This window comes from Tachysurus fulvidraco, chromosome 26 (genome assembly GCF_022655615.1).
Source record: "Tachysurus fulvidraco isolate hzauxx_2018 chromosome 26, HZAU_PFXX_2.0, whole genome shotgun sequence".
Classification (NCBI taxonomy): domain Eukaryota; kingdom Metazoa; phylum Chordata; class Actinopteri; order Siluriformes; family Bagridae; genus Tachysurus; species Tachysurus fulvidraco.
In genome coordinates, this window is record NC_062543.1 from 507,276 (window position 1) to 514,077 (window position 6,802).

Here is a 6,802-nt window from a genome sequence, read left to right on the forward strand (position 1 = left end):
TGTCACCGCCTGCAGTGAAATTCTGAGACTCCGGATGGATTTAAATGCTGATATGAGACACGAATCAGATGACAGGAAGAAAAATACAGAGTTTTCCTGATTGCTGTATTTTAGATATCAGAGCGATTGAAGCGAAATTCACTTGGAGATAAAACGATTCTGAGGTTTTCCTGATTTCACTTCACTCCTTTATTCAGGATGTTTCTTTACCATCAGATGCTTCAGAGCACAATGATGACTTCATACCAGACTTCCATCTTCCCAGCCCCCCGATACCATTCATTCTTTCATCTGTCAGACCTTTCTTTCTTTCTTTCTTTCTTTCTTTCTTTCTTTCTTTCTTTCTTTCTTTCTTTCTATCTCTCTCTCTCTTTCTTTCTTTCTTTCTTTCTTTCTTTCTTTCTCTCTTTCATTGTGTGTAAACCAGCAGATCAACTCCAGCAGGCCTCCTCCCTCACTGCCCCTCCCCTCCCCTCCAGCAGCTGCCCTCATAAGTATTCATGCTCTTAGCCAGTAAGAGCACGAGGAGCCTGTGACATCATGAGCTAGGGAACAGCAAGCAGCCAGTGGAGCTTGAGAGAGCCAGTGCAGCTTTAAGAGGTCAAGAACCGGTCTGATGAGAGAATGGAGCCGAGCTGTGTGTCATAGGAACACACACGCACACACACACACACACACACTGTGCGCACCGGGCCGAGGATGAGCACACAACACTCACACAGACACACACACACTCAGGCTGAGAACGTCAGGACATGTTTCGGGTAAGAAGCTGCTGTTTTTTTTCTTCTGCGCTCTTCTATCTGATGAATAAAGAGAGGGTGGGAGAGATAGAGAGACAGAGAAAGACAGATAGAGAAAAGAAGGAAGTAAGAGCAGGAAGATGGGATTGCTTTATATGTGTACCTTTTATTCATCCCAGTGTTTGGTCTTGCTGAAGAGAAGAAAAGAAGAATAGGTTTGGATGGATGGGACAGCTGTGTTGATGCATCAGCGTGTGTTTGTCTGTGTGTGTGTGTGTGTGTGTGTGTGTGTGTGTGTGTGTGTGTGTGTGTGTGTGTGTGTGTGTGTGTGTGTCAGTCAGAGAGGAAGACAGAGCCGTGCGTTATCTTTCTCTCAGTACCATTGCTGCTGCCTCATCCAGCTACATAAAGGCCCTCTGTTGGTGGGGGAGAAACTGTGTGTGTGTGTGTGTGTGTGTGTGTGTGTGTGTGTGTGTGTGTGTGTGTGTGTGTGTGTGTGTGGGTGTGTGTGTTAGCCTTAGCCATCATAGAATGGAAGCAGCTGCAGCGCCTACACAAAAAAGAGTCACTGCTATTTTAGGGAACATTGAGGTGTGTGTGTGTGTGTGTGTGTGTGTGTGTGTGTGTGTGTGTGTGTGTGTGTGTGTGTGTGTGTGTGTGTGTGTGTTTGAGCAGGATGTTCTCTCCCGGTGATATGTATGAGAAAAAGGATAAATAGGTGGATTGATGGTTTGATGGATAGAGATATGGGTGGATACACACTCACACACACTCGCACACACTCACACACACACACACACACACACACACACGGATGAAAGGATGCAAACGGAGGAGAGATGGAGCTCTTTGTTATCCCAGTGCGTTTGGGCCTTTCACCGACCCGACTCCATTTTGATGATTGATTTTTTTTCCCTGTGTCAAGTTAGCGCAAGCACAGGCCAGCGCAAACACACACACACACACACACACACACACACACACACACACACACACACACACACACACACACACACACACAGGCTCTAGGCTGTCTAAAATTGCTATTTTTCCATTTAAAGGTGCTACGCTCTATATAATGAGAGAAAATCTTTAACACTTTACTGCAGTATGCACTACATATAAATACAATACACACACACAAACACACACACACACACACACACAAACACACACACACACACACACACAAACACATGTGCTGACTGTGAAGGCTACAGCATCTGATTTGTCATTTTCGTCATTCATTGATCATCTCGTATCGTGTGTGGGGGTGGAGTCAACACTTGAAGCCCTCTGTATGGGGTGGAGTCAACACCTAAAGCCATGTGTACGGGGGTGGAGTCAACACCTGAAGCTACGTGTATGGGGGTGGAGTCAACACCTAAAGCCATGTGTATGGGGGTGGAGTCAACACCTGAAGCTATGTGTATGGGGGTGGAGTCAACACCTGAAGCCATGTGTATGGGGGTGGAGTCAACACCTGAAGCTACGTGTATGGGGGTGGAGTCAACACCTAAAGCCATGTGTATGGGGGTGGAGTCAACACCTGAAGCTATGTGTATGGGGGTGGAGTCAACACCTGAAGCCCTCTATATGGGGGCGGAGTCAACACCCTGAAGCCCCGTGGATGAGGGTGGAGTCAACACCCTGAAGCCCCGTGGATGGGGGCGGAGTCAACACCCTGAAGCCCTGTGTATGGGGGTGGAGTCAACACCCTGAAGCCCTGTGTATGGGGGTGGAGTCAACACCTGAAGCCATGTGTATGGGGGTGGGGTCAACACCCTGAAGCCCTGTGTATGGGGGTGGGGTCAACACCCTGAAGCCCTATGGATGGGGCGGAGTCAACACCCTGAAGCCATGTGTATGGGGGTGGGGTCAACACCTGAAGCCATGTGTATGGGTTTGGGGTCAACACCCTGAAGCCCTATGGATGGGGGCGGAGTCTGAATCATTACAGCATCAGATTTTCGTTTTGGCTGTTCTTCTGGTTGTATGTTACTTACTGTAGTCTAGTTCATAACTGTAATAGTATGAATATGTGGCCACTTTATTAGGAACACCTGTGCACATGCAGTCTCATCAGCCAATCATTTGTCAGCAGCAAAATGTATAAAATCATACAGAGCTTCAACTAGCATGTTAAACATCAGATCTCTGTGACAGGGCTGGAGATTAGACACTTTATCTAATCTTTTCCTATCCTTATTAGTCCAGTGTGGTTGAGTGTGTGTTCACTGTAGCCTCAGATTCCTGGTTTTGTCTGAGGAGAGGAACACGATGTGATCTGTTCTGTCTCAAGGTTCGATATGCTGTCTGTTCTGTGATACTTTTCTGCTCAGCACAGCTGTACAGAGTGATTATATCAGTTACTGTTACCTTCTCCTCTGATCTCCTCTGAGCTCGTGACCTGTATCTGATAAGATTATATACTGTGCTGCTGCCACATTTGACTGATTGGACAACTGCATCCGTGTTCCTAATAAAGTGGACATTGTGTATCTAATGTACTAACATGTGCAATGTAGTCTCATATACATGATATACATTATATACACACTTTGTTACTGTAAGTAAGATCAAAAGATATATTTAAATGTATGTTGGTCAAGTGAGTAGGTTTGTGTTTGTGTGTGTGTGTGTGTGTGTGTGTGTGTGTGTGTGTGTGTGTGTGTGTGTGAGGTGGATTATGCCACATATCATTCAACTAGACACTTGGCACTACATACAAAAACACTCACACAGGCAACTAACACAATAGCGCAGCAGTCCATATGTGAGAAAATGAACACAGACCCCCTGATGTGTGTGTGTGTGTGTGTGTGTGTGTGTGTGTGTGTGTGTGTGTGTGTGTGTGTGTGTGTGTGTGTGTGTGTGTGTGTGTGTGTGTGCGCGGTACAAGTCTACAAGGATGGGGGATGGAGGGATGAAAAGAGGAGTGAGTCTGCATTAATGTGATCTGGGAGCAGATGTTCTTACATCCTTCTTCTCGTCTCTCCGTCCTTTTATATTCTGTTTCCCCAACATTCGTCCCACTTTCTTATCTTTCATTCTGTTCCTCTTCTTTATCTCTCTCTCTCTCTCGGTCTGTTTCTCTCTCACTTTTATTTGTTCTGCTTTAGCATGAACACTAATGAGCACCACGAGTCTGCTCAGCATAGAGAATTAATGAGGTGTGTGTGTGTGTGTGTGTGTGTGTGTGTGTGTGTGTGTGTGTGTGTGTGTTAGCTAGAGGCAGTGTGTAGGTATCATGTTGTCTCTCCTATTTGGAGAATGTAAAATAATTTGAATAATTTTATTAAAGACTGATGAGAGAGTTAGTATAAGTGTAAATCTAGTTCATCTCTATTTCTGTTAAAAACTGGTCCAGAATAAATCGGTCATTTCAAACAGCTAGCATTGTAGAACAGTAGAAACCTGCATACTAGCTAATCATTCTTTCATTCATTCATTCATTCATTCATTCATTCATCTTCTACCGCTTATCCGAACTTCTCGGGTCACGGGGAGCCTGTGCCTATCTCAGGCGTCATCGGGCATCGAGGCAGGATACACCCTGGACGGAGTGCCAACCCATCACAGGGCACACACACACTCTCAACTAGCTAATCAGCTAATTGATAATTAACATATGATGTAAATTAGGAGACAAAGTGATGATAAGAATGTGTCTGTCTCCATGTTAATGAAAAAAACTATAAAGGTTTACACTTTATGTTTTTCCCCCGAAGAAACTGTTTTGAAACTAACTCACAATCAAAATCATTAATTTTTCTTCATATCTTTTCTTAATAATTTCCCATCACCTCTGAGGTACATGTCCAGTGTCTCAGGTACATGTCCAGTGTCTGAGGTACATGTCCAGTGTCTCAGGTACATGTCCAGTGTCTCAGGTACATGTCCAGTGTCTCAGGTACATGTCCAGTGTCTATGGTACATGTCCAGTGTCTCAGGTACATGTCCAGTGTCTGAGGTACATGTCCAGTGTCTCAGGTACATGTCCAGTGTCTGAGGTACATGTCCAGTGTCTCAGGTACATGTCCAGTGTCTGAGGTACATGTCCAGTGTCTCAGGTACATGTCCAGTGTCTCAGGTACATGTCCGGTGTCTATGGTGCATGTACAGTGTCTCAGGTACATGTCCAGTGTCTGAGGTACATGTCCAGTGTCTGAGGTACATGTCCAGTGTCTGAGGTACATGTCCAGTGTCTGAGGTACATGTCCAGTGTCTGAGGTACATGTCCAGTGTCTGAGGTACATGTCCAGAGTCTCAGGTACATGTCCAGTGTCTGAGGTACATGTCCAGTGTCTGAGGTACATGTCCAGAGTCTCAGGTACATGTCCAGTGTCTCAGGTACATGTCCAGTGTCTCAGGTACATGTCCAGTGTCTCAGGTACATGTCCAGTGTCTATGGTACATGTCCAGTGTCTGAGGTACATGTCCAGTGTCTCAGGTACATTTCCAGTGTCTCAGGTACATTTCCAGTGTCTCAGGTACATTTCCAGTGTCTCAGGTACATGTCCAGTGTCTATGGTACATGTCCAGTGTCCAGTTCTGCTGTCTGAGTGTCTAGAGGTTGTGTGAATACGAGACTGAGCGGCTAATTACTGCTGGAAATAGAGACCAAAAAATAAAATACTATTAACTGATAAATTAAGGTGTTAATATGTGTGTGTGTGTGTGTGTGTGTGTGTGTGTGTGTGTGTGTGTGTGTGTGTGTGTGTGTGTGTGTGTGTGTGTGTGTGTGCTACAGGCAGTGCAGTGAAAGCAGATGCTCCTATGTGGTTTTAATTTCCACAGACGCTACGTAGCACCATGCAGGCTTCAGGTTGCTAACACGGCTAGTCATCGTATGCTATCTGATATAAACGTATTTTATTTACTCCACATGTTAAACCTGATGTAGAGAATGCAGTGACACCGTCAGCCTCACGCCTGCAATAGGATTAATCTAATCTGTTACTGAGTCTAATCTGTTACTGAGTCTAATCTGTGAGTTACTGAGTCTAATCTGTTACTGAGTCTAATCTGTTACTGAGTCTAATCTGTTACTGAGTCTAATCTGTTACTGAGTCTAATCTGTGAGTTACTGAGTCTAATCTGTTACTGAGTCTAATCTGTTACTGAGTCTAATCTGTTACTGAGTCTAATCTGTTACTGAGTCTAATCTGTGAGTTACTGAGTCTAATCTGTTACTGAGTCTAATCTGTTACTGAGTCTAATCTGTTACTGAGTCTAATCTGTTACTGAGTCTAATCTGTGAGTTACTGAGTCTAATCTGTTACTGAGTCTAATCTGTTACTGAGTCTAATCTGTTACTGAGTCTAATCTGTTACTGAGTCTAATCTGTGAGTTACTGAGTCTAATCTGTTACTGAGTCTAATCTGTGTTACTGAGTCTAATCTGTTACTGAGTCTAATCTGTTACTGAGTCTAATCTGTGTTACTGAGTCTAATCTGTGAGTTACTGAGTCTAATCTGTTACTGAGTCTAATCTGTTACTGAGTCTAATCTGTGTTACTGAGTCTAATCTGTGAGTTACTGAGTCTAATCTGTGAGTCTAATCTGTGTTACTGAGTCTAATCTGTGAGTTACTGAGTCTAATCTGTGAGTTACTGAGTCTAATCTGTGAGTTACTGAGTCTAATCTGTGTTACTGAGTCTAATCTGTGAGTCTAATCTGTGTTACTGAGTCTAATCTGTGAGTTACTGAGTCTAATCTGTTACTGAGTCTAATCTGTTACTGAGTCTAATCTGTGAGTCTAATCTGTGTTACTGAGTCTAATCTGTTACTGAGTCTAATCTGTTACTGAGTCTAATCTGTGAGTTACTGAGTCTAATCTGTGAGTTACTGAGTCTAATCTGTGAGTTACTGAATCTAATCTGTGAGTCTAATCTGTGAGTCTAATCTGTGTTACTGAGTCTAATCTGTGTGTTTCTGAGTCTAATCTGTGTGTTTCTGAGTCTAATCTGTGTGTTTCTGACTCTAATCTGTGTTACTGAGTCTAATCTGTGAGTCTAATCTGTTACTGAGTCTAATCTGTGAGTCTAATTGAGCTGT